The sequence below is a fragment of the Dunckerocampus dactyliophorus genome, chromosome 19 (genome assembly GCF_027744805.1).
Source record: "Dunckerocampus dactyliophorus isolate RoL2022-P2 chromosome 19, RoL_Ddac_1.1, whole genome shotgun sequence".
Taxonomy (NCBI): Eukaryota; Metazoa; Chordata; class Actinopteri; order Syngnathiformes; family Syngnathidae; genus Dunckerocampus; species Dunckerocampus dactyliophorus.
Window position 1 is genome coordinate 10056159 of NC_072837.1, and position 27425 is coordinate 10083583.

The following is a 27425-nucleotide window of genomic DNA, read 5'->3' on the forward strand; positions in this document are numbered from 1 at the left end:
AAGTGACAATAAAAAGCATTCCATTACACTATATATATATATATAAAAATATCAACAATGTAACAATATGAACAACACAAACAAAAACACAGATATTTGTCAAAATAAACACATAAAAGAACTGACAAATGTTGATGTAATCATGCTTGTATCCAATAGTCTCTGTGTTTTTCACCTTTTTCCACCTTCTTTATTAATTGCTGGCACTTGCAACTCCATTTTGGGTTATTTTGCAGCCTTGAGCAAAAGAAAAGCAGAGACTTGAGGCGGGAAACACTGGTGATGATCTTGCTGCCATATGGTGTCTTTGTCAACAATCGCGTCTTCAGTGGAGGTAAAAGTGACATGTTCGTTTGTCCATTTCATTCATCACATATATGCATTTTGAATTGTTATCTGCATGTAACACAATGAAAACATGTTTTGTGTTAACATTTTTGGCTTTCTGGAATGAATTAATTACATTATTTCTTATGGGAAGCCCTGCGATTGGCTGGCGACCAGTCCAGGGTGTACCCCGCCTCTCGCCCGAAGTCAGCTGGGATAGGCTCCAGCATACCCCTGCAATCCCTAATTAGGATAAGAATAACAGGAGTGCAAATAGGGGTGTTATTTCATGTCTACATGGCTCTAATAATTGTAAAAAAAAAAATCGCATTTCGAAAGTCATACACAGGTTTTCTATGCTCTAACTACAAAAATACTCCATTTATTAATACTGAATCCTACTTTGAGGAAATTCACTTATCGCAGTCGGGTGTGCGACTGTATTGGATTGAAACGATTTCTTATGGAAAAAATGGCTTTTCGTACATTTTATTTTTTGTTGGAGTTTTTGGAAAGGACCGCTAACAGAAAAACTGAGGTTTCACTGTACTCAAAATAATCCAAAAGTCAAACCTACAGCACTGAACTACATTCATGTACGCGATAAAGTCCTTGTACAAGTAATTAACGACAGCCTCCACCTTGCACAAAACAAATAACCGGAACAACTCGAAATACGACTAAAAATAATCCACAAAGTCAGGGAAACTGATGTAAAACATCAGAATAGAAGTGATGAGAATGCCCAGTGTGGGTGCAAGCGGAATTAGTGGAAAGAAAGAAACATAAAATGCATCATCGATCGTAAAACTGAGCATAAACATAAAACTGTGTCAGGGTGTTGTTTTTGGCCTTTTGGGCAGCATTTTTCCATTAAAAAATGCAACACACACACACACACACATAGTAGCACCTCCTTATCTTGTGGATAAGCGGGCTGTTAGCTGGGTGTGATTGATGCTGTTGTCCTGAGAGAGTTTGTCTCCATACCATGAATACTTCATTCCACTATCCACCTTCTTCCTGTCATTATCTGAGCTCAGATTGAACACATCCATGCCAAACATTTGAAAATAGTGTCTGAGTCCTCCACACTGAATGAGTCACTTTCCCATTCATCCACTGCGTTTACTGGAATAAGTAGAGTACACTCAACCTTCACATTTGCTTCATTCCAATGAGAGATTTATCTATGAGTCAAGACATTGTGGCCTTCTTATTTTCTGTGTCCGTAATCTATTTCCAGAACTCTGAACTCTTCACTTTCCTTAAGACTAACTTTGGTGAGAATTTCTGTAGGCGGCTATTTACTCCCCCTCTCGATTCCTTTCTTTTTCCTGGTAAATGTCTTCATGCTCAATGCAAAATGTGCCCAAACGTTAAGGAGGCGCAGCCGGCTCAGCAATTCCCACGTCAGACCACTAACGTGATCAGCTGCTATGTCACAGACACCGTGACTCCTCGCTCGGAGTGGAGCCAGACCCGCCGAGGAGGATGAAGCTTTTACACAAACATGCAGCAGGTAGCACGCAATGATGTGAAGCAGAAACCCCCAACAAGCTGTATGTCAGCCAAGACGTAGGGTCAGTGTTAAAATGTCAAACTGTATGCAATGTCATTTACTATCACTGCAAATTTAACCGACAGCTAAAAGACGTATGTGACAGACATATAAATTAGGCAGGTGCTTGTGGAAATAGTTCACATGCCTGCGTGAAACTGTGTTTTTATCGTCAGCAAATTCCGTCAAAAGTGAAGTGTTATAATTTACAGTGCGTGTAATGATTCTGCATAAACGACCGCAGATTTTCTTTTGTAGATTTTTGGTCATTTTTTTTGGGTGGTGGGAAATCCCGACCATTGGTGCTTTTTTCACCCAAAATTTGCTTTTTTTTTTTTATCAGAAAATAGATCTCATAAAGCTGAACGCCACTGAGGTTGTGTCATTTAAAATTCGATAAAAGGCCAAAATACCGTAGTGTACCTCAAGAGACCTAAGTTCCGTGTGCATCAAAAGATTAACACATTTTGCTTTTTCTTTGTCTTTTAGTGTTTTGAGTTTTTTTGTGACACTTATTCCAAAAACATGACAAGAGGAAAAATATGCAGTACATAAAAAGTAAACAGACTCGGTGTCGCAGTACCTGTCATGTATTTTACAGTGGTTGACTTCTTTTTACACTTTGGAACCATTATGGATTTCAATCAGTGATCTGTTATGCTCCGTTTACCCCTCAATTAATGTTACTCCTGAGTGTTTTTACATACACTTGCATTAAGAAACATGTGACTTAATAAATTGCCTGTGCAGTTACTTAATGTTCTTTAATGGCGACCACCTCACCCTGCAACAGATGAGGTCTACTTCCATTGTTTCCTATTGGTCGTGTCAATCCTTAGAGATTCCACTATATTGTAAGCAGAGCCATATATTCAGTGTTTTTTTAGACTTACAGGGAAGACCAAAGCGCAGCCTGGGGGCCATCTGTAATGAATAATTGTAATAATAATTGTAGAAATAAAATCAAACAAAGAAAAATAGCAAAAATAGCGCAAAAAAGATGCAACAGAAAAAGGTGAAATGTTGTTCAATGGGGTTTGGGGGTTTTTTTACCTATGGTCGTAAACTTTTCATCAGCTGATGAACTGCCTATTTCAGTTTAATGGTTGTTCAAACATTTTTTGTCTCACTCCCATTTCTTCTATTTGCATTTTGAAGCTCTATTTACAACATTTTGATCAGGAGTGAATATATCCTGCATGTTTTTGTAGCCTTTTTACAAAATAAAAATAATATATACAAATATTATAATATATTATAACATAATATACAGTAATCTCTTGTTTATGGCGGTTAATTCATTCTAGACCCAACTGTGATAAGTGAATTTCCGTGAAGTGGAATTCCTTATTTATAAATTGAATATTTTCATAGTTAGAGCATAGAAAACCTGTTTACGACCTTCTAAATATGTTTTTTAACATTATTAGCAACCCTCAAGACATTAAATAACACCCCTATAGTCACTTTTACACTTGTATTTCAAATATAGTAGGCATTGTAAGAGAAAATAAGACATATCGACATAAATAAGACATAATATGAACTCACACGTTAGCCTTGAGAGGGTTCCTTATTGTTGTTGTTCCTTTTTTAATTCCAGTTTCTATGCAGTACTTGAAGCGGTGGTGATTGTCTCATCAATGTTAGATTATTGACACCTAGTGGTCAGTGTAGAATACAACATATCATCACATTGTCTTTGAATGAGTTTTCTGAATGCTTTATGTTTGTATTTTTGTTCATTTAGCCATATATATGCTTGAAAATTCTTATTTTTGGCCAAAAATATATAAAACTTGCTTAAATATGCTTTTTTTAAACAATAACAAGCTATAGTCCAGCACAAAACAGCAATGATTTATTAATATATTTTTGAAAAACCGTGATAGAGTGAGGTCGTGCAAAGTAGCGAGGGACAACTGCAATAAGTGGCACCTGCATCCTTTGATTTAACCATGTTTTAAAGTTTGTACACCCCTGTACTCGAGTACTGTGCATTATCTTAACACATATACAAAGCCTCACACAATTAGTTAACTGACAAAACACGCATAGGTCGGATATCCACTAAAAGATTTAAACATGAAGTCTGAGAAAGATTATTTACCAATCGTGACCTGGACAGAATGGGTGAGAAACATCGGCAGACATTGGCAGACAGGGGCCAAATCCAAAGCAGCAGGGTAGTACTTTTAAGTACTCACTTTAAATCTTATCGTATCTTTTCCCACTATCTTAAGTTGTCTACGATGGTGGATGCGGGCGGACCCACAGTTTATCTTAAGTAACAAGAAAAGAAGTCAGAAAAGCGCAGACATAACAAAAAAGACCTGAGACTCAAGAGGTGTCACTTATGTGAGAAGAAGAGAAGTGAACAAATGACCTAACAAGACGGGGCAGAAACGGAGAAACTAAATATACTCCAGTGACAAGACAATGACACACAGGTGGGAAGAACATGGGGGCTGAGAGGACAGACAGAAGGAAGTAAAGGGACGAAAAGGACTTCAAATAACAGGTGAAGCTAACAATCAGACAGAAGGGAGCCAAATTGTCTTAAAAGCACACAAAGTAAAGCGTAGGATTGTAGGGGTTCATATTGTACCTTTAAGGTCCAGCTATAAAATATGAAAAAACGTTTGGTTTTATTCATTTTGACATAACCACAAATCTGCTTTTGCATTAACGTGCGAAGGTTAACAATACTGCAACACATGTTGACATAAACACACCCATTTTTCATAGAAATGACCCATTTGGGTCTCAAATTTTATGTCTATGAAAGTAGTCGATCACTATGTATGTCGACGTTGACTTAAGCGGCACTTTTTCATACTAAGAAGAACACAGTGGACCAGGATTTGATGAGTTGGTCGACTTAAACGGGTTCCGGTGTCTACTTCCAATTCCAGCTTTTACAGCTTCCACTCTTATGAGAAGACTTTTGACAAGATATGGAATTTTTTGTTCATTAATTCATAAGACCTCTTTTTGCCTCTGTTCTAGTTCAACCCAAAGTTCTTGGATGGGGTCAAGGCTCTGTCTTATCCTTGCATACCTTTATAGACCATAAACCACTTTAACATGCAAAACCATCTGACAAAATGCAATGCTGAAATCGCCAAGAAAGCTTCCCAGTCAAGGAAGCAGGAGCAAATTCAAGGCCCTTGGAGTGCCAACTGCAAAATCTACATCAAGTTCAACACAGAACTGGAGGAAGCCAAAGTACTTGTTGTCAAAGACATCAAGGAACTGGACAAATATTGAAGATGACATCATCTCGACTAGAGGGGAAAACTACAAATAAAGAATCGACAATAACAACTATACAATGCAACAGTTTTAAGCAATACAGAGCGTCAGATATTGGTGTGGGAGCTTGGGCCACGTTGGTCGCAATAAATCGGACTATGCCAGGGCTACCCTTTGTCACCAATTCTATTCATAACTTTCATGAACAGAATTTGTAGATGCCGTCACGGCATTGAGGATATCTGGTTTGGTGGCTGCAGGGTCTCTGCCTTTTGCAGAGAATCAGCACCGCCAAGTTGGAAAAGGGTGGCGTGCCAGCCCTGCCCCAAGTGGAACACTTCAAGTACCTTGGGGTCTTGTTCACGAGTGAGGGAAGGATGGAACCTCATATCGACATGTTGATTGGTGTGGTGTCTGCATTGATGCGGACTCTGCATCGGTTCATTGTGGTAAAGAGGGAGCTGAACGGAAAGGCAAAGCTCTGATGGGCCAGATGAGGTGGTTCGGGCACCTGCTCGTCCGACCAGTAGGAGGCCTCAGGGAAGACCCAGCACACGTTGGAAAGACTATGTCTCTCAACTGGCCTGGGAACGCATCAGGATCCGCTGGGAGGAGCTGGATGAAGAAACCGGGGAGAAAGAAGTCTTGGCTTCTCGTCTTAGGTTGCTGCCCCCGTGACCCGACCTCCGATAAGTGGAAGAGGATGGATGGATGGATGGATGGATGGATGGATGGATGGATGGATGGATGGATGGATGGATGGATGGATGGATAAACAATACATTTCACTCATTGCACATGAACAAAGCAAAACACATTTTTTCGTAGTTTATATTTTATTAAGTGTCAACACGTAAAAGGAGTAGGTTTGAACAAACTCCACTTCGTCCAAATTCGTGATGTTCTATGATGTTCCTTAATGTAACTTGTTGAGCATGTCTGAAACAAATAAACCCTAGCATACCATAGCACCAGTCAAACATGCACAACTAGAAGTATAAGTAGCTTGCAGAAAATAGATTACACCTAAATACTGTACAACCAGGGCTGTCCAGAAAAAGACACATGATCGGTGATTGGATGAATGGAATGTCTGTCCCATCCATTATTGTCAGTGAACAATAAATTACATCTTCCCTACTGGGGATGCTCTGGAACCAACATGTCAACTGTGTGGCATTCGATGTCGGGGCTTCTGGACTCTTGACCAAAGCCCCTTGGGAAGATTAACATTCCTCCGGGAGGGGACCACTGTATGCTTATAAATAGGTGGATTACGCCATACACAACAAAACAAACAGCAAGTGTTGTGTCTGCATAACAATATGTGGTGTTGGCAGCCTCATTCTATTCAGACGTATGTACTAGCCAGAACGGTCCTTTTTTCTAAGGATCTGTACTTTATCTTAACTCTATTGTTCCCATTGTGCCCCATTCTCTTTCTATCTACTCCCACTGCTTCCTCTACAGCCTTTATCTTGACTTTTTGTGTGCGTGGTGTTTGACCGGTGCATGTTTCCGATGCTTTGCATCTGCCATGTTGACATTCTTCGAGGCTTGGCCCGCATTTCACAGTTGTGCAGGTCAGGCTGTTTTGTTTGCGTTAACTATTATGGGACACCCCCAGTTGTTATTTCGCACTTTGAAGGAACTTTCAAAATGATTGTGTGGTATGCTCTCTTGGTAAAAAAAAGAAGAAAACAACTCGGGGGAGGTGTCTTTGGAGTATAGTCAAGCCAAGCTCCTGTCAAGCTCCACACTCCTTTGGCCAGTTCTTCTGAAGCCCCGCGTACTTAGAAGAACCTACATTCATTTGTCATAGTACGATGTGTGTCCAGTAAACAGTAGTGTTAAACAAATCCAGACATCCCCTCTGCTTTCCTAGACTTAACACACACAGCAATCGCTGATTGTGAAACATATCTTAACTGTCTTCTCGAGAGCAAATGTCGAAAAATGAGACGCTTTTATCACTTTTGTCACTGTTTTTTTGTAATTAGCAATGGGGCGCTCACATTCCAAAAAGGGTAATGTAAATACTTTTAACCTCTCCTCCCAATGAAGGCAAGTTCACTCATTTCTGTTGTGAGAAAACTAAACTCTTTGGGCTTCAGGAATCCACCCCTGTGTTGTGACGGGATTTATTTATGAAGTGCAGATACGGAGCAGAACGGAGCACGACTTATGTCCTCATAATGCGTCGCTGTGTTTATACAGGATAGTTACAGTAGAACCACGCTAGTTGTATGTAGCTTAGTGAGCATTTAAATGGCTTTCTCTGTCGCTTTGGCTCTTTGACAGCTGCCAGTGATGGCAAAGTGGAAAGACAATGGCTGTAAAAAAAAAAAAAACAGTGACATAGGAAAGCTGCATACTCATCTCTGTCCTGGCTGCTGAGTACATTATGGGTCATTCTACAATAATGATAAAAGGAAATTGCTGTGTTTGTGCTCACCCTCAAGCACAAGCAGTAGCCTCACTTGATGTAAAGCAGTTTCTTTACATTTGACTGCAGTCGACATCCCTTGGATTGGCTGACTCACATGGGCATAAGCGGTTGTCACCATAAACGAAACCAGCCTTTGCTTATGACTTTGGCCAGAGATGTAAGGAGAATGGGCGTTTGTTATGCAGTCGTAACTCGCTACATTGCGGTTCGAACATTGCTCCCTCACTCTTCTGTGGTTTTTCGAAAATGTATTAATTAAATTAATTAAATGACAGTTGCTTCATGGTTGGCTATGGACTATTATTAGTCAAGTTGTACGTAGTATTCTGGCCACTATGTGTCAGGAATGTTACGTGACATTAGATTAGATTGCCTGACACGACATAGTTCTCCTCCCATTCTGTGTGGAAGTGGTAAGGTTTTGGCTTCTTATTTTGTCCTTCTTCCCTACCCGTTTGAAACACTTACATTTAGAATAAGTAAATTGGAAATGGTAGCTCACTATGCCGATCACATGCTTTTTCATGGAAACTGGCCAATTTTGATCAGTGGCCAATCAATCGGAGTATTCCTAATAAGTACATATCAACATAAATGATTGGTAGTAGCATCTACAACTGCCGTCATTATTTAAACTTTTATAATTTTTAGTTTTTGTTTCAATTTGAAAGAAAAGTTAAAAGTTATACATGCATAGTTATCCATCCATCCATTTTCTATGCCGCTTCTCCTCATTAGGGTCGCGGGGGCATGCTGGAGCCTATCCCAGCTGACTTCGAGCGACAGGCAGGGTACACCCTGGACTGGTCGCCAGCCAATCGCAGGGCACATATAGACAAACAACCATTCACACTCACATTCATACCTATGGACAATTTAGAGTCTCCAATTAACCTAACATGCACGTTTTTGGAATGTGGGAGGAAACCGGAGTACCCAGAGAAAACCCACGCACGCACAGGGAGAACATGCAAACTCCACACAGAAATGCCCAGGGGAGAATCGAACCCGATCTCCTGACTGTTACTGTGTGGCCAACATGCTCACCACTAGACCACCGTGCGGACATGCATAGTTATAACATTTCTAAATGCACCTGCATTGTTTTGTGATACAGTTAAATTTTTAAAAAGTCTGTTCGTCCAGTCCTATATTTTGTTGTTGTGGTTCTTGTAAAAGTAATGTTAAAATATCGTCTGGTCTTGTGAACCCAATATCGAGCATCATCTCGTCTTGTGTGCTGAGTGCACCGTGCCGCGCAACAAGCCTACAAGCCAGTACAATAGAAAAATGGCTTCATATTATTGCTTTGAATTCTGATATGTGTGCAAATTCAGCGAAACAAATGTAAAAAAGTTCCAGTAACTTTTTCCTTAATAGGTTCTGAATAATGTTACATAAAAGCCTCGTATGAGCTCGGCAGGGCCCACCGGCTACATGACACAACTTAATGTGATGAGCACTCTCAGGTAGATGAGCGGTGGGTTTTGAGAGGCTTCCTCGTGAAAACAGCGGCCTGACGCTTCAGTAAACACTGCTTAAGTTGTTCTTGGCTGACACCCAAAAGAGTAAAGTTGCAGGCAATACAAGGAAAAACAACGAGCAAATAAAACAAGGAAAATGTCAGAGATAATTTCGGTGCATCCATTACAAACAAGCCTGCACATAAATATGAACACAGGGTCATGCTTTAGGGTAAGTCATTTCTTTTACAGCTATAGTAAAAGGTTTGCTATGACTTGAAAGTTTGCATAATCTGATCAAACGCTAACACAGGCACTTGTGTTTATTTCCCCAAGATAATGTCCCCCTCACTATCACATGTGGAAATAAATAGTCTTGGCTCTCTCTATCTATTCTGCTGTGCTGAAAGTGATGTCCAAGAGATGCCGGGTGGGGCACAGGGGAAACAATTTCCCTATCATTATAGTCATTACTCCTTATCACCATGTATGTTTTTTTCATAGAAATCCTACATTAGTCCCCCATGTTTCATTTTTTTTTAAGTGTAATCCCACTGCTTTACAAATCTCATGCCTGGAAATCATGCAGTGCAAAAGGAAAGTTGCTAGCAATTTACAGTCAGAGCCACATACCATGTCGAAAGCAATAAGCATTCTTTTTTTTTTTTTTTTTTAAATTCTGGCTCATTTCTGCTGTTTTGTTGATTTGACTTTGTGTCACTTCGATGGCTGCCAGTGAATGGTACAGTGCCCGGAGCCGTGAAACTGCTGCGGCAGTCACCCAGGATGAAACAGGCCTCCTGTGTGGGCTTTGTCTGAAGAAACTGCACTCATAAAGAAACCAGGAGGGAGCTGCAGCATGATGTTTATGAGGGATGAAGTTCAATGAATTAGGGAAAGCCATGTGTTTAAGAGCAGAGGCCTGTGCCACACAAACACACATGTAGTAAAAGTGGTAACCAATGCCATCCAAGACACCACTAATGCAGAATGAAAAACTCTTAACTCTTATAATTTGCAATTTAATCTCTCAAGCTCGACGTCACCTAAAACGTCAGCTCAATTAGCATGCAAGAGGGTAAATTCCTGGCTTTTTGTGCATTTTACGAGCTATGGCAAAGACGAAGAAGTGATGATCACCATAAAACAGGGGATAGACAAACTTTAGAGTGGGGTCCTCCAACCTAAAGCTCAAAGAATATTTCCTTCAACTCTTACTATTTTTATAACTGTTTACTTCAGACATTATTCCTCTATTTAATGACAAATGGCCACAAAATGGCAAAAGGACAATGATTGCACTGTTTGAGTGTAGCTCGAGCTATCAGAAAAAAAAAGCCTGACTGAGAGGGACGTAGAGGTTGCATTGCAGTCAAAATGGTACATTTGTTTCTGTCCTGGCTACTCAGAACAATATGGCTAAGCTGACAATACGCGGACATCAATAATAAAATAAGAACAGAATCTACGCCTGAATGTGAGCTATGTTAATGACACGTTTTGCACTCATTTGGTTTATCGTTACCCCATGATGCGGAGACATGGTGGCGGGAAGTGTTCAATTAAGTCTTTTATTAAGAAAAGACCAGCACACGCAGAGTGAAACAACACACAAAAAATGGCAAAACAATAACTAAGCAGGCTACGAGGCACAGCTAGGGCTAACATACTGGAAAGTCACCATGGGAGGCGCAAACAGATAGCAGTGCGTTTTGCAAGTTTGAGTATAAATTGGTTCTTTTTACACTTGTACAGTCGTCCCTCACTAATGATTAATAAACGATCGCTGTTTTGTGGTTGACTATGGCCTATTATTAGTCAAAAAATATTGAAAGACAAGCTATGTAGTATTGTGGTCACGAGCCATCAGTAATGTTGTAAGACATGACGTTAGATGACATTACCTTTCACACCGCATGGAGACTGGCTACTGAGCCAGCAGAGCCGAGCCGACATGCCATGGCTGAGATCGAATGGAAAAAAAAAGGTTTGTCTCTCATTCCGTGTGGAAGTGCTAAGTTTGTGACTTCTTTGTTCTTCTTCCCCATTTCGTTTGAACCACTTTCTTCTTATCTATCTATCTATCTATCTATCTATCTATCTATCCCCTCTATCCCCTCCTACTACCCCAAACACGGTTTAGCAAAGCATGCTGCGTGTGGACGGTCATGGCAAACGGACTCGCTGCCGCAAGGAGCTTCCAAGTCTATAAACTTCTAAACATTGCATAGAAACGCCCACAATTGTTGCTGAAGTGACAGATGTCCGCCAACTCCTGGCTTGTTAAATTCAGCAATGTTGCGTGTCGCAATTTTTCAACTTTGGCGCTTAAAGGGTTAAGCTTAGAATAGAAAATTAGAGAGGCTAACTAGTTAGCTGGCTACCTTGCTATGCTAGCGGCAGCCATCTCTTATGTCCCCACAGTGATCCCGCAGCCTGGGCAATGTCATATAAACAAAGAATAATAGGAGCGTAAAGTGACTATATGGGTGTTATTTCATGTCTACAGGGCTCTAATAATGTTAAAACCTGTATTTAGAAAGGTCATAAATCAATCATAAAAAGGTTTTCTATCCTCAAACTATGAAAATATCCAGTTTATTAATATTGAATCCTACCTCGTAGAATTTTTTTTAATTAAATGCAAAAAATAAAATAAGTTAAAAACAGGAAACAATTTAAATAGGGAGCCAAATATGGCAAAATATGGGAACCAATTGTTGCTCATTTGCAACCCAATCCCAGAACACACTCAAATTGTCATTCTGCGGTGATTTAAAACACCAGATTAACACAATTTTGTCCTTTTATGAGTGCTCAACTAGCAGCTTAATGTTTGCCAGGTGTCTGCAGCAATCATGCAGAAGCAGCTTTGCTACCCTGTTGCTCTCTTGTGGGGAAAAAAAAATGTTTGGACCCAAACTATTTTCATCCTGTTCTCTGTTTTTTGGTCATTTGAGACACACTGGCAGCCCATCCTGCCGTTCCAATAAATCGGATGATTGTGTTTTTTGGTCATTTGAGACACAGTGGCAGCCCATCCTGCCGTTCCAATAAATCGGATGATTGTGTAATGTCTTCTTATAAGTGTAAGGTTCATTTGGCCTTAATGCCTTCTTCTTCATATCGTATGGGTACGTGTCTCTTTGACAAGATGGCCGCAACAGATCCTTAAGCAACAGAAGCAGTGTGCAAAATGTGAAAGTGAAACTATTAACCACAGTGATATTTTGTTTTTGTGTGAGCTGACAGGCTTCATTCACATACTGTAGTGTATCTCAAGATTATGCAACTAGTGTGGACTAATCCTACTGCTTTACCCTGTCAAAATTATACCAAAATATTATGTTTTCCACACATAGCTGACATTTTTCTGGAGTGCGTCAAGGGGGGAGGGGTTTGTACAGGTGCACGCAGCTGGTCTATGCACATCGAGGCCCTCGTTTCTGGACATATGTTGGAATTCTTTAAATATAGTTCCACCCGCCAGCATTCAAGGCCTCGCAAATTTGCAGATTTTGGGTGAAAGAAGGGGGATCTACTGGAGTGCACGCACTTAGTTCGTCCCACAAACTGCTCCTGAGAAAACGTTGACCTTGTTGGCTTTGGCTACTGTGGTCAAAGCAAAACATTAGCAGTAAAATACAAAACCAACATTGGTTATTACTATTATTAATATTACACATTAAAACCCTTTTTTTTTCTTGGGTTAGAAGCGTGAACACTCGCTCTTGTGTTGCTGACTGATTTGGCACAGCTGCCCTTCCACCAATATCCAATTTGTGCAAACATTGACATAGTTGTGTCCAAATCTAGTGTCAGGTAGGTCCTTCTCTGCAAAAATTCCCACAGGAAGACCTATGATTTATGTTTCCAGCAGCAACAACAGTGGCTTGTACTGGGTTACTGAACTTATTATGGCTACCGCTGCTGAAGAGCGAACGAGAGAGATTCACTGTCATTAAACTGAGTTAATCTTGTAATCCCAAACCCTTTTCTTCCAAACTCCCTAGAAGGGAATGTCCAGTCTTGAGAATTTGGGGTCTTCTGGGGGCAAACGTGTGCATGAGTGCATTGGACTCGACGTCACCGCTTACCAGCTTCCCTCATGCTGCCGCAGAAGCCTGGCAGGAGGCAGCAGCCACTTTAATGAGAGTCAAAAAAGCAACAAGGGAAGAAAGACCTCCTTTGTGTGTGTCCTGTGTCTAATGGGAAAAAAGGGAAAAAGGAATAGACGTATATTTGCTGCGCTGTACGGCGTGTGCAGGGAGGAGCAAAGCGTCCCGTAAACTGACAGAGGAGCCGCCCCGCACTGCTACTCGTGCGCCATAGCAGTGAAACTGCATCCAAAGCCAACACTACTCTACCTCTGTTTTCCCTTTGCATTCCCGCTACGTGGAATTTTTGTTTTGTAAAAGACCCTCTTTGTCCTTGGCAGATGTGTACGGGCCTGGTGAGGCACATGGTTCGCCTCCGTGCTTAAAATCAAACTTAGGAGGGCTGTTATGCTGTAACAGATACAACGCCACCCCCCTACCCCAATATGCACACTGGTGGCTTGTAGCTGATTGGTCTGCTCGCCACCTTCTTCCTTTCCTGTACTTTTCTTTCAAATAAAAAGTGAGATGTAAATTGCTACAGGAATCTGTTTAGGTCGACCCCGGTTATAACGACAGCTTAAGTCGACCTCAACTAACTGAACATAGCCGACTGCTTTGGTTGACATCAAATTTTAGACCCGAAAGGGTCGTTTCTGTGAAAAATGGGTCAGTTTATGTTGACATTTGCTGTAGCAGCTAATTTCATTGCATTTTATCACTTCATTATCACTTTTGCAAAGGAGATTTGTGGTTAAAATCAGTGTTGGGAGTAAGGGGGTTGAAAATAATAACACTTATATAACATTTATTTTTAGATTTAACATTTATATTTATATATAATATTTAGATTTAGAATTTTCATTCATATTTATCATTTGTACTTACATAAAAAAAAATTGTATTTAAGTGTAACATCTAAATTTAGACTTATAATTTAGATTTTATATTAATGTGGTCCTGATGGCCTCATCAGGCTGTGATCTTCAGCGTTTACAACCGAGTGTGATGCTTCTGGGATGAGACTCAGCACCTCCTTATCTAGGCTATGGTTTTCAGGGATCTTATTCACAAGTGAGGGAAGATTGGAGTGCGAGGTCGACAGACAGATCTGCAGTTACGCGGTGCGTTCCCACCCGCACTTATAGTCATGAGTTTTGAAAGAATGAGGTTGCGGATACAAGTGGCCAAAATGATTTTCCTGCATAGGGTGGCTGAACTCACCCTAAGAGATAGGGTGAGGAGCTCGGACATCTGAGAGGGGCTCAGAGTAGAGCCACTGCTCCTTCACATCAAGGGGAGCCAGTTTAGGTGGCTTGGGCATCTAGTTCGGATGCCTGCTGGACGCCTCCCCGGAGGCCCCGGGGCAGACCTAGGACACGCTGGAGTCTCACAGCTGGCCTGGCCTTGGTGTCCTCCCAGTGTAACTGGTAGAGGTGATCAGAAACCAGGAAGTCTGGCCTTCCCGACTGAGACCGCTGTCCCCGCGACCCGGACCTGGATAAGTGGAATACTGGAATGTGGACAATGGCTCGCACTGTCGTTCGCTGGAGTCCCAAAGTTTTAGAAATGGCTTTATAACCGTTTCCAGGCTGATAGACTGATGGGAAGAGGCAAAGCAGGAAGAGGTGGGATATAATGCTATTTTTCCGTTTGAATGTTGGCAACTGGAGGAACCTGCTGTCTTGTAATGAACATACAATAAATTGCAGCAAATATGCCGGATTTAGCACAGTGATAGTTTCCATCAGTAGTCCCAGATATGAAAGGAAAAGACATAAAAAAACATGACGATACCACACAATGCAGTAAAAATAGCAGTTGAAGGAAAACAAAATAGGGGCAGAGTCGAGTCCATGGAAAAACCAGCATGAAGCCTGCATATTTAATCATATTTTCCCAGCTTAAAAAAAGTGAGAGTGATGATAGGTTTTTGGTTTATCTACAATTTTTACAGCTTGTTTGTATGCTATTTGAACCGGTTTTAGAGTGGTCTTGCATGCCAATGTGCAGCTTGTCATACAGTATGATATATGTGATACGACCATTGCATTAAAATACTGTACATCTTTGCAGATTCAAGCATTAGATTGTCTGTAACGATACACAAAAATTCAAAACAGAAAATTAATGAAAGTCTAGGAGGCACAGCTAATTCTTCTATATAACTCACCATGGAAGGTGGAAACGGGAACGCCACCAAAAAGTGGAAAAAGAAAGGAGAAGCCAACGGGATACAGCCAACGGGATACAAGTACAAAGTACAAACGTCCAACGTAGCAAAACAAAGACAAGAAATGATCCGGTGATTAGCAGAAATCCCCAGCTGAACTTAATAGTACCGTGGTTACACATCAGCCCCAGGTGCCCTCACAGTAACCTAAAGGGTAACGGTGCTTTCTATTATGCCATACAGGAAGTGGAAATACTAAACAGAAGCACCACACGAGAGCTGAAGGCGAGACTTCGGAAAACTAAACCCAAAAGCCATAATTCAAAGAAATTAGAAATTTCAAGAATCACCACAAAATTTGGTACACACATTTGGAGTACAGACAAGCACATGTCTGTAAAATTTGAACAACATCGGTTGACAAATATGACCGCCATCAAGCAAAACGTCTTTTCACGTGCTGGACTTAGCCACTAATTACCCACAAAGTCATTGACCGTTCAGAGAATGACTATGAAGGAATGTAAAAAGTCATGTGAAAAAATGACAACAGGGCTGTTCTAATTTTTTCACTGTAACCCATGTTCTTTCCTTCTTCCGTTAAGAGTAGGGGTGATTGCGTCCCACACATGCCAGCGCACAAAGCCCAGCATTCATCTTAGCTCCTCAACGCCCACTGCTCTGACTGCATGGTGTGCAGCAGCCAACGGGACAGAGCGAGACGTAGGACTGATATTTCATGGAAAGTAAAAACAAGTCCTGAATGAACAGTCCTCTGCACACACCTAGACAGTTTTTTAGCATCTAAAGGGGTAATATTTGCGCACAACACGGCAGTGTTCGCGGCGTTCCCCCTTTGAATGAACCCAAAGAAGCAAATCTACCACTATAGTACATTCAGAGCATGCATAGTATAAGTGACTAATGTGTTTATACTGAAAGTGTGAAGACCGCTATGGGTTTTGGCTCGACAGTTCCTTATATTAGGCTTTGGAAACATTCCCAAGCGTCAAACTGGTATAGAAGCTCCTTACACAAGATGATGTATGCATAAAAATGTGAAATATTCAAACAAGGACCTGACTTGTTCAAGTGTAGTTGTTACTCTCTGACTTCCAATGGTCTTCTGCTACCTGCTTTTGTTGTATTGAGTTTGTAGTGTCCATTTTGACATACAGTATTAACACATTAGGCCTAAAATTGGCCAAAAACCTAACATTTCAGAAAAGGAATTTTAGCTTATTTAGGTCTGTGTAGGAATTTTAAAGGCATAATGTGCGTCTCGGTATCAGTTGGCCACTTGAAAGCAGTGTTGGCTTACCCTCCCTTTGCAACTAAACGGTCACTAATGCTTTGATTGATTGATAACAAGCTTTTTTTCCCACCAATAGGCAGGTGGTTCATGTTTATTGGTACAAGTAGTGTAGTGGACAATGAAGAAGTGTCTACTGTTGGAATTGAGCACTGCTGTTAATGAGTTAAGGTAGGAAAGTGAAATCACACTAATCTGTGTGGACCCTACACTTGCACAGAGAGCTGTGGCTTGCCATTATGTGCATGTGTTAATGACTCTAAAAATTGTAACGTATTTAATTATCCCTCCATCCTTTTTCTATGCCGCTTATCCTAAGTATTTAAATAAATTAATTAAAATAAAGCGTTATTTATGACATTAAGTTATTGGCCGTCTTTCGCGTCTAGATAAGAATTAATTAAGTTTAATCAGCCAGATGTCATATTACCTTAAAAATTACTGTTTTCTAACTCTTTTTAAAAGGTACACTGCCTTTGTAACAATAAATTAATTAAAATAAAGCGTTATTTATGACATTAAGTTATTGGCCGTCTTTCGCGTCTAGATAAGAATTAATTAAGTTTAATCAGCCAGATGTCATATTACCTTAAAAATTACTGTTTTCTAACTCTTTTTAAAAGGTACACTGCCTTTGTAACAATAGTTAGACTCTCTCTTAAAAAGACAATTATACATCACAATTGTAGGGGGAACCCAGAAGTGAAAAACACTCCTACTGTTACCTCCCTAAGTAATGAGGGGTTTTTCCATGAGTGAATGTGCTTGGAACGTTGGCCAATGGTGAGTGCGGTGTGTGCCAACTGTGTGGGAAGTGCAGCCATCATTGACTGCAGCGGTAAAGTCTAAAGTAAAGATACAGTAGGTGGATTTTATTTTATCCCTGAGAACTGGCAGACAAAGCGGTTAGACTTATCAAGGACAGCGCCCCCTGCGATGACGTCACCTCCTCTGAATCATCAAACACCACCAGTACAAAGAAATCATCCTGCTGCGAGTTATAATATAAATGGCTCAATGCTGTGCTCATGAAGTTGGTTGTACTTGTTCCTGAGGCCCAGTAGCAAATCAGGAAGCCAAATGAGTCCACCTCCAATGTTTACTCGACCATGGCCTGTTATCAGCTTCTTTTGACCGGCAATTTGACTAACTTAACTTGAACCTTTATTTACTCATGTTTCATTTGGCTGCCAAGTAGTGGCACAGTTGAAGGCTCTTATACACTCATATTACAAAAACAAGTTAATATGTAATATATTGAAACACAGCAATAAAATAACTTGTGTTGGCAGATCATTTTCCTTCATTTACATATCAGATGTCAGCATACTGTACTTATTACATAAAGTAAGCAAATTGGTCTCACATCCCCTAGAAAGTGCCTGCATGATAAGGAAAAGTCAGAAAAAAGTATGTTATATCTTGATTAACTACTTGTTCTAGTTTCTAATTTTCTTGAGCAGTCCAATGAGACCTGCCATCAAGAATTTATCCATTTTAAAGAGCCTTTTTTGATCAAATTTAGCATACATTTTCTCTGTCTTTTCATCTTCTGTCGTGCAGCGGTGACCAGACTTTTTCCACAGAGGGCCACATACAAAAAAATGTGAGGATGCAAGGGCCATTTGATGTTAAAACTAACCAGTGGCAGATTCATTTCATTGGGGTGGCCAAGGTGAGACCATTACTCACATAGGGGTGGCAATAAGTTGATACCTGAATTGTCGAGCTGGCCAGAGGGGTGGCCGGAGTGTGACCACGGGTGGCCATGACCACCACGAGCCACCCCACAGCTCCAGCACTGAAACTAACCCCATGTATACCCCTAGTGTGTTTTAATTTCACACACACACACACACACACACACACACAAACAGTAAAGTCTGGACACAAGCAAACATGCTATATTATACTGCATAATCCATAATTAGCGATGCTCAGATCGATCGGCCGTGATCAAACCCTGATCTGAGCATTCCTATCTATAATGCTACATTATACTTTTTTTTTTTTTTTTTTTACATTTTTTTAAATTATATATACAGTAGGCGTGTCATGAGACGACACACGAGATTGGGTCTACTGGATGAAACAAGATTTTAACATTACTTTTAAGAAAAGTACAATGAAAAGATATTATATATATATATACAGTATTGCAATTTACTAATAGAATTTCTACTACGTTACATTCTTCTGCACTCTGTGTATGCCCGACCTCCACCCACCAAGACAAAGAGACTGTATGACTGACAAAAGGGCTATATACTGTATATATGTATATATGAAAAAGTAATAATTATAATAATAATTATTTTTAATATAGTTAATTTTTATGTTTTTGTATTTATATTATTTTATACAATATATGTATAGGCCTATGTATAACATAATTTATACACTTAAATGAGCAATATTTTTTTTAATTAATTTAGTTTTAATATATTTTTATTTATATCATTATATGCAATTTATTTTATAATGTACATTTTTTGTCATTTTGACAATTATTGAATTGTAAATATTTTAACATATTATTTAAATTATTATTTATGTATAGATTATTATGTATCATTAATTACATTATTTTTTTAATATAATGTACAGTATGCATATTATATAGTATGTGAATATTATACTGTACTTTGCAGCCACACTGCAGGTCAAGATGTGCAAAGCTTTCTGAACAAAACATCAACATTACATCCAGCATTGGCTTTTGCATTATAAGTCACAAAGCAATTAGTGTAACACCTAATAATCCATCTGTATAATAATTAATTCATTTTATTTTTACAATATTATATGAAATATTTATACAAGATGCAGGCAGAAAACAGGCTGCACTTTGGAGAGCCCTGGTCTAGTTGTGTGTATGGTACAGTCTAGTCTGTCTATTTGGTCCAGAAATTCGTTTACTTTGACTATGGACTAATCAGACATTGAAGTCGAACAGACAAGGCAAAGCAGTGAGAGACACTAAAAGCACTCACCCATTATTAGGGGAAAAGTCAAGAAGATGTCGTACAATTCAGAATGTGTAATTTTCTGAAAAATGACGCCTCTTGACGCGCCGTCATGCATGACATCACATAGCACCGCAGGGTATAACTCATGAGAGTTCCGATGGCAGCTCGGTCTTTACAAGAGTGCATGTGAGGAAGGGCTTGTATTGCTCGGGGTGACGGCTGGTCGTTGATAACAGTGGAAGACTATGCGAGTTAACAAGTCACTCGAGGATGTGGAGTGGCAGCTGAGTGGGACCTCTTCACTCTGACCGGTAGACCTTGTGACAGTCGTCTGCTGTGCAAAGGAGTGAAAACCTGCTGGTCTGGGAACAGGGGGTGTTCACTTTGGAGGTCACCAGCAACAGTGTGGGCCTGTCATGTAAGTTTTCTTTAGCAGGACAGCTAAATAGATCACATACCTGTATCTACATTGGTGTAAGGTGGAGTAACAGCTCTGACAGATACCTTATACACAGACCAGGGGTGTCCATAGTGCAGCCCGGGGGCCTTTTGCAGCCCACGGCTGTTTGTTGCAACATTATGAGGAAAAATAACGTCATTTTTTGAAGTGGCAAGAGCAGAGGAGCACAGGGTCTTTAGCTCCCCTAAAACAAAAAGTCTTCCCATTGCTGCCTTACTCCGGTTTAGATACACAATTCTTACATTCCAAAAATAACTTTCACGCTACCATTTTCAAGGAAAACACACCAACCTCGTGATATCATGTAGAACGAGAGTACAACATTTAAAACATATACACTGTATACGTCTTAAAAGTTGTCCCTTTTAAACTTCTAAAAGCTGCATTCACCAACAAGTTGCTACATGTGTCCTTCTGCAGGTCATGCAGAATCGACCTTTTACTGCTTTCACTGCAAAACAGCTTCCGACAACATCTTAAAATTTATACAGTGGAGTCTCGGGCCACTAAACCAAAACAATGAGGTAAAATCAAATAAAACGAGGCACTTGGCTGCTTTGTAGTAACTTTCTCACAGTATTATCACACTGCTCACATTACACAGATATGTTTTCTCCTTTGTGATATATCAACATCCTCAGCAGACAAATCATTATTGAAAGAAACCTTGACCGTGAACTGTGAAAGTCCCCTAAAATATATGACCCCATTTTGTCAGTAAAAAGTCTCTCCCTTTATTTGTTGGATTTTTACCTTTACAGCTCCCGGTTGGTGTTTCCCCACTGGTGCTGTTTAAGCGCAGGAAGGATTCGGGCCTTCCTCCATCTCTCCTCACAGCAGCTGGACCTGCAGGGGTCAGAGGGGGAGACGAAATACTGCAGCTCTGACAGACCTGCTTTGTAAAAACATACGGATACATTGATGGATGCAGGACTGAGAGATACATTTCCCTTTACAAAAGCGTGTCCCGTCGACTATATTTCCTCAAGAATTAAAGCTGTCTGGTATTATGTGGGTGAAAAGGTCACATCATGCTAGGAGTTATGAAGGTGAAACTCCTTTCAGTCCAGTTAAAAGCCACCAATGTATCTGCATAGTTTGAAAAGGCATTTGGATAAATTCATTAACCTCATTTTAGCATCTCCACTAGAGGTGGCTCCGTGTTATGACGACAGGCAGCAGCACAGTGTAGCTCCTCACAGCATCACACACAGTCTGACGCTCTTTTATAAAGTTTTCCTGACCTGAACACATCCACAGCAGTGCAATTCCAACACCAGATATGTATCTCCAACTCGAACAAACACATATCTACAACATTAATCATTGCAACGACACTTCCTCATTGTCACTCGACAGCTCGTGAGACACCTTCACAGACACTCGGGACATCACAACACCATCTTTACTATGCGTGCATGGGTGTGAAAAGAAATGCAAAGAAAAGCAATAAGTGGAAATTCTTATCACTCACGTTGTTAATCTTAATGCGCAAGTACAATTTTCTGCATTTAAGTGTTTCTGAAATCCCAGAAAATAGACTCAAAACACCTTAAATGATGTGGTGTTTTTGAACACAACTCTTCATTGGTCATAATAACACAGTTGAAGTCTGATTCAAATATTTTGCTATTAAAGAAAGCAGTGTTAGGTAAATAGTTTTTCAGACATGCGTGCCATCTATTAACTTGATTTAAATTTTCAGTTAATTTGGTACTGTTAATACATATAATATATATAATCCTGCCTTCTACCTTTCTTTCAATAAAAAAAACAGTAAAATGGTGATTAATCTTGTTTTATTAATTTTAAAACTGTGATTAATCTGATTAAACATTTTAATAATTTGACAGCCCTTTTAAATTAAATTAAATTAAATTAAATTAAATTAAATTAAATTAAATTAAATTAAATTAAATTAAATTGTTTCATCTGTTGTCTTTTATTTGTTGCCATGCTCAACAAATGATAATTATCAGAATAAACCAAAGGACAAACATTTTAGGCAAAAAAAAAGAACTATTTATGAACAATTTAGTAATATATAAATGCAACTATGCCGGCCTCAGATGATCACTGAGGTCATAATAAAGAGAGAATACTGCCTGCATGAACACTGAGCAAAATTGAAAACTGTTGCTTGCAGAGTGACCTCAAAACCTTGAACACCTGGTGTCAGATATTATTAAACAACTGTTTTTTCATGCTGGGAGAAATAAGCCTTTCCAGACCTTCATCTGACTTTTAACCTCGACCAGGAGCCTGCAACCTTGACTAAGAACCAAATTGAAATATTATTAATGTATTTCATTCACAAATTAAAATGAACACAGCTGCTTTTCTTGCAAAGACAGAAAGTAACAAACCTTATGCAGATTTTTAAAAAAAATTTAATTCGTAAGCCTTCTTTAAAATACACTTCCAGTCTCCTTTTTCCTTTGACACTGTATGCTTTTAAAATGTTTAAATGATTTGACATTACTATTCTACACTGGTCACTACGTGTCACTAATGTCACATCGATGAGACAATAGCCACTGCGGGGAGTACTGTACAGAAACGGGAAGTAAAAAAGGAACAACAACAATGAACTCTCCCAATACTAACATGTGTGAGTCTATATTGTTTTATTTATGTCTTATTTTCTTTTATTACGTCTACTATGTTGGGCAATATGAGTATAAAGGTGACTATAGGGGTGTTATTTCATGCCTAGAGGGCTCTAAAATGTTATATAAAACTTATTTAGAAGGTCGTAATCGGGTTTTCCATGCTCTACCTACAAAAATATTCAACTTCTAAATAAGGAATCCTACTTTGCATATATTTACTTATCACGGTCGGGTCTGGGACCAGTTAACCAGGATGAGCGAGGGACTACGATATCTACCTACTGATTTTATCTTACAATTGAGCTGCCAAATAATCCTGGGGGAGAGACTGTTGCTCCGACATAGGATGATAAGACTCAAGTTTGAAGTTAATATGGTGCGATGACCAACAAACTCTACTGATTTTGTGAGCAAATTCAAGGTCTAGTGGAGGGGAGTACAATGTCACACTCCACTAAAGCTCTGCCCACTCAGTCAGTCAGACCACTTTATGAATAATGACCCTAAAAACCAGACTTTAATTATTTTTCCATGATCTCACATTGCACAGGGCACATGGTAGCCAACGGCTTCTGTCTTTAGGTCTTGAAAAAAACACTATGGAAGATTTCAAGGTTTTCACCTCACAGCGCCCATAAATATCGAGTGACTGTTTGTCAAAGTGTCACCATGGCAGCATGGAGGAAGCGTAGAATGATTATATTGCACAACAGGGACTGCAGTTCAGGCATCAACGTTTTAGGTCTAGGACAGAGGTGTCCAAACTGTTTCCGCCGAGGGCCACATACTGAAAAATGAGATGCAAGGGCCGCTTTGATATTTTGTAAAGCAACACATGTAGATATGCTAAGAAGTTATAGAAAAAAATGCACCTCAGCTTTGTGATATAAGTGAAAAAAAGCATGCTTTTGTTTCTCAAATCTTGTTCTTTCTTCTTAAATAACCTTCATAAATGTTCTTTTTGTAATATTCTGACTTTATTCCCATAATATTTTGACTTTCTTCTCACAATATTATCACTGTTTCCCCAACCTAATTTTCCAAAAATGACAACTTTATTTTGTTTGGTTTGTTTCTTGTAATAGTATGACTTAAAAAAAAAAATCCATACTAAAAATGACATTATTTTTCCTCATAATTTAGGAGTTTATTCTTGTAAAATTGTAAAAGAATCTGACTTTTTTTCTCTTAATATTTGACTTTATTCTTGTAAAATTACAACATTTTTTTCCTATTTATGCTAGTTGTTGTTGGGGGTTTTTTTTCTTCCAACTTTCAAACATTCTTGCAAATTTTGGTCTCATAAATACGACTTTATTCCGGTAATATTTTGTCTATACTCTCATAATATTAGAACTTTTCCCTCAAATTTTCCAAAAATGACAACTTTTTTTTGTTTTGTTTGTATTTCACAATATTATGACTTCAACTTTTTTGTCTTTTTTGTTTAGTATTTCCACTTTATGCTACTAAAAATATGAATTATTGCAAATTTCAACATTTTGGAGTGAATTAATATGATTTGCTACTTCCTACTCCTGTTCAGATATGATGAATAACAATCATGTGATGTTCCTTCATCCATCCATCCATCCATCTTTTATGCCGCTGATCCTCACTTCATGTAACTTATTAAGCATGTCTGAAACAAATAAACCATACTGTGCCCTACTGTAAGTAAAAATGTGAACACAACATTAGGAATGCAGCGCATCATGTGATCACTGAGCGCCTCTTTCAAGCAGTGATTGAAGGGAAACACTTATTCAAGGTGTAAGGTGATCAAAGGCGTGGCAGCGGTCTGGTCTCGCTTTATGAGTGCGTGCTACTCAGTCGGCAGGCCCCACGATCCAAGGGGGGGAAATTGTATTTTCCACAAGCACACGTCGCAGACGTGTTTCATCCTAATGGCTTCAATTCATTCACAAAGGCTCAGTTTGGAATTTGTTTCCAATTTCCATTAACAGTATTTCATTGTGTGTCCTTCAAAAAAGTGACAAAACTGTGAAATGTACCTGAACTGTACACCTTCATGCCCAGATATGTTTTCTGTTTATTTAGCTGGTGTTTTGAGAATGTAAGCATACATTTCAATCATTAATGTAGGCTGGCTACAAAGGTGAAATTGGGTATACATAAAATCGTACGCTGGCATTTTTGTTCTTAGTGCAGGTTGAAATGTGCCAAATCGAGATGAGAGACTTGAATTGTAATTCACACCATATGGCGTAACACGGGTTATTCAGTTATTACCTCACAATGAGTTCCATACATCCGTCCATCCATTTTTCATCCCTCATTAGGGCTGCGGGTGAGATGGAGCCTATCCCAGCTGACCCCAAGGCGTTCCCAGGCCAGCTGTGAGACATAATCCCTCCAGCGTGCCCTAGGTTTGCCCCGGGGCCTTCTCCCGCCTGGGCATGCCCGGAACACCTCACTAGGGAGGCATTCGGGAGGCATCCCGACTAGATGGCCGAGTCACCTCAACTGGCTTGGCTTGATGTGAAGGAGCAGCAACTCTACTCTGAGCCCCTCACGGATGACCGAGCTCTTCTCCCTATCTCTTAGGGTGAGTCCAGCCATCCTACGAAGGAAACTCATTTCAGCCGCTTGTCCTTTTTATTTTTTTTAAATTTCTTTTTATTTAATTATTTATTTATTTATTTATTTATTTAAAACATTACAAAACAATGCAAGTGGATTTTGAAATGTTTATTGTCCCACAAATTGATGCTAAAAGATATTAACGTCAATAATTTTTTGACAAAATGTTATGATAATATATAATAAAAAAATTATATTAAATAACAATATATCATAATAAAGTAATATTTCCTGTAATATGTCATCTGTAAAGTTGTGGAATTGGCGTCCGTGACATGTATTTTCTCACAGGTAATTCGTACTGTCTGTCAAACGTTTGCAGCATTTCTTGAAATGCTAGCTTTTCAATAGGGGGGTCAGCATTATTAGTTCCAGCTTGTAGTTGAACAATGCCAAAGTCCTATCTTCTTGTCTTTGTCTATTTACGTCAGGGGTGTCCAGCAGTCCTCTGCTACTGTATTTATAATTGTAAAAAACAATTTAGACAAAGCTTTGTGTTTTTAATAGTTATTAGTATCAACATTTTAGCTTTTTCTAGTTACATTATGCCTTTTTGCTCTATTTTCCCACATTTGCTGGGTTTTTGTTTATTTTATTGGACACCAATGCATGTTTCGCCAGGAAAGTGGGGTGTTGCTCCAACCTCTGCCTTCCTGGTTTAGGGTTGAAAGCCGTATAAACGGTTAAGTATGCCTTCAATTGCTAGGAACGGGACTGGAAATACAGTACATTGGCCCGCGGCATATACTGTATTCTACCAATAAAATGAACACGCATTGGAACATTACAAAGAAAACAAAGAACAACTACAAATCCACAAAAACAGCACATGGCTGACGACTTGTGCATCTTACTGATTTTCACGCATCCTGTCATCATGAACTTGTGTACCAGATTTCCTGGTAATTGGACAGTGGTGTCACTCTGCCAGAGGCGCTACTGAGCAGGGTTTGAGTAAAACGTGTACATTCTTGCCAGGATATATATTTTTGAGTATGTTAATGTCCTCCAAAAATGTGATTTAGTTGCTGAAATAATACAATAAAGAATAAAAATAACAACAAACATGATTTCAAGATGGTCCCTTATGTCACCTGTACCACTATTAGCCCATCTTGACCCACTAAGACTGATTCTAGCATGTTTAATGAATTAAAATGTGAAGATTATTAAAGTTCTCTCTTGTTCTTTCAGTTTTTCTCTATGCCGCCCTCACTGGAAACAGTTTAGACACACCTGTCTGTATTAGACACTCCAGACTGACAAGGTTCGGGACATCCCAAAGTGGAAGTGGGCCTTTTAGGAAACAATTCCAGGCACCGAAACTGCTTGCACTGCAAATTCTATGGATTTCCTGATGGACCGCTGAGAAAACAATATGTTAGTCCATAATAAAGACCTAGGAACAGGTGGACGTTGCTCCCTATTCATCATTTTATTCTAGGAGCTATAGCAGCCAATGAATCTCCAGCGGAATAACAGCGCTTCTAACTTGCAGAGTGCTGTTATACGAGGCGTATCAAAAAAGTTCCAGGACTGTTCATGTTGATCACGTTCTTCCATGTCAGGGGCATCGTCCGCTACGAGTTCGTGCCACAGGGCGGCACGATTAGCCAGTATGTCTACAAAGAGATCTTGCAGCATTTGTGTTTTTCATTCCACGAGACGAGGTGAGAGTTGCGGCAGGACAACAAATGCCTATCCAACACTTCCTGACTGAGAAGAACGTCACCGTTCACAAGCAGCTGATAGGTGGCCACTCTGCCTATGGAATGAGACCATCTTTGGGGGAGAGATGTCTAAAATAAACCCTTCTCTCCACCCACTTATACTTGACAACATGCTTCAATATAGCTGTAAAAAAAACAACACAGGGGAGTCTTGGTTGCACACCACTCGGTATAGTGTTAAAGTTCGTGTAAATGCACGTACACATGAGATTAAGTTTCAAAACTGTGAATATAGCGCCTACTGTGAGAAAGAAAACTTTCCCCCGTCTGTTTTCAGTAACATAAACGGAATATGAGTGAATTGGGAGCAGTGTCGGTTGTAAAGTTGTGAACTCTGACAGCAGCAGGAAGGAAAATCCTGTGGTACCTCTCCTCCACACATTTGGGGTGGAGGAGTCTGTCGGTGAAAGACC

General features: G+C 39.6%; 2 long non-coding RNA genes across 2 annotated transcripts; one reads left to right on the plus strand and one right to left on the minus strand.

Annotated features, from left to right (window-relative positions):
• Positions 1-28: 28 nt before the first annotated feature.
• LOC129172290 (uncharacterized) lies at positions 29-21404 on the minus strand. Its single transcript, XR_008566971.1, has 3 exons — positions 21195-21404; positions 20820-20912; positions 29-570 (listed from the first exon to the last, which is right to left on the minus strand). It is a non-coding gene; the product is annotated as an uncharacterized LOC129172290 (long non-coding RNA).
• Positions 19798-26618, plus strand: LOC129172291 (uncharacterized). The gene is made up of 3 exons (XR_008566972.1): positions 19798-20024; positions 24982-25247; positions 26477-26618. It is a non-coding gene; the product is annotated as an uncharacterized LOC129172291 (long non-coding RNA).
• The last annotated feature ends 807 nt before the right edge of the window (positions 26619-27425 follow it).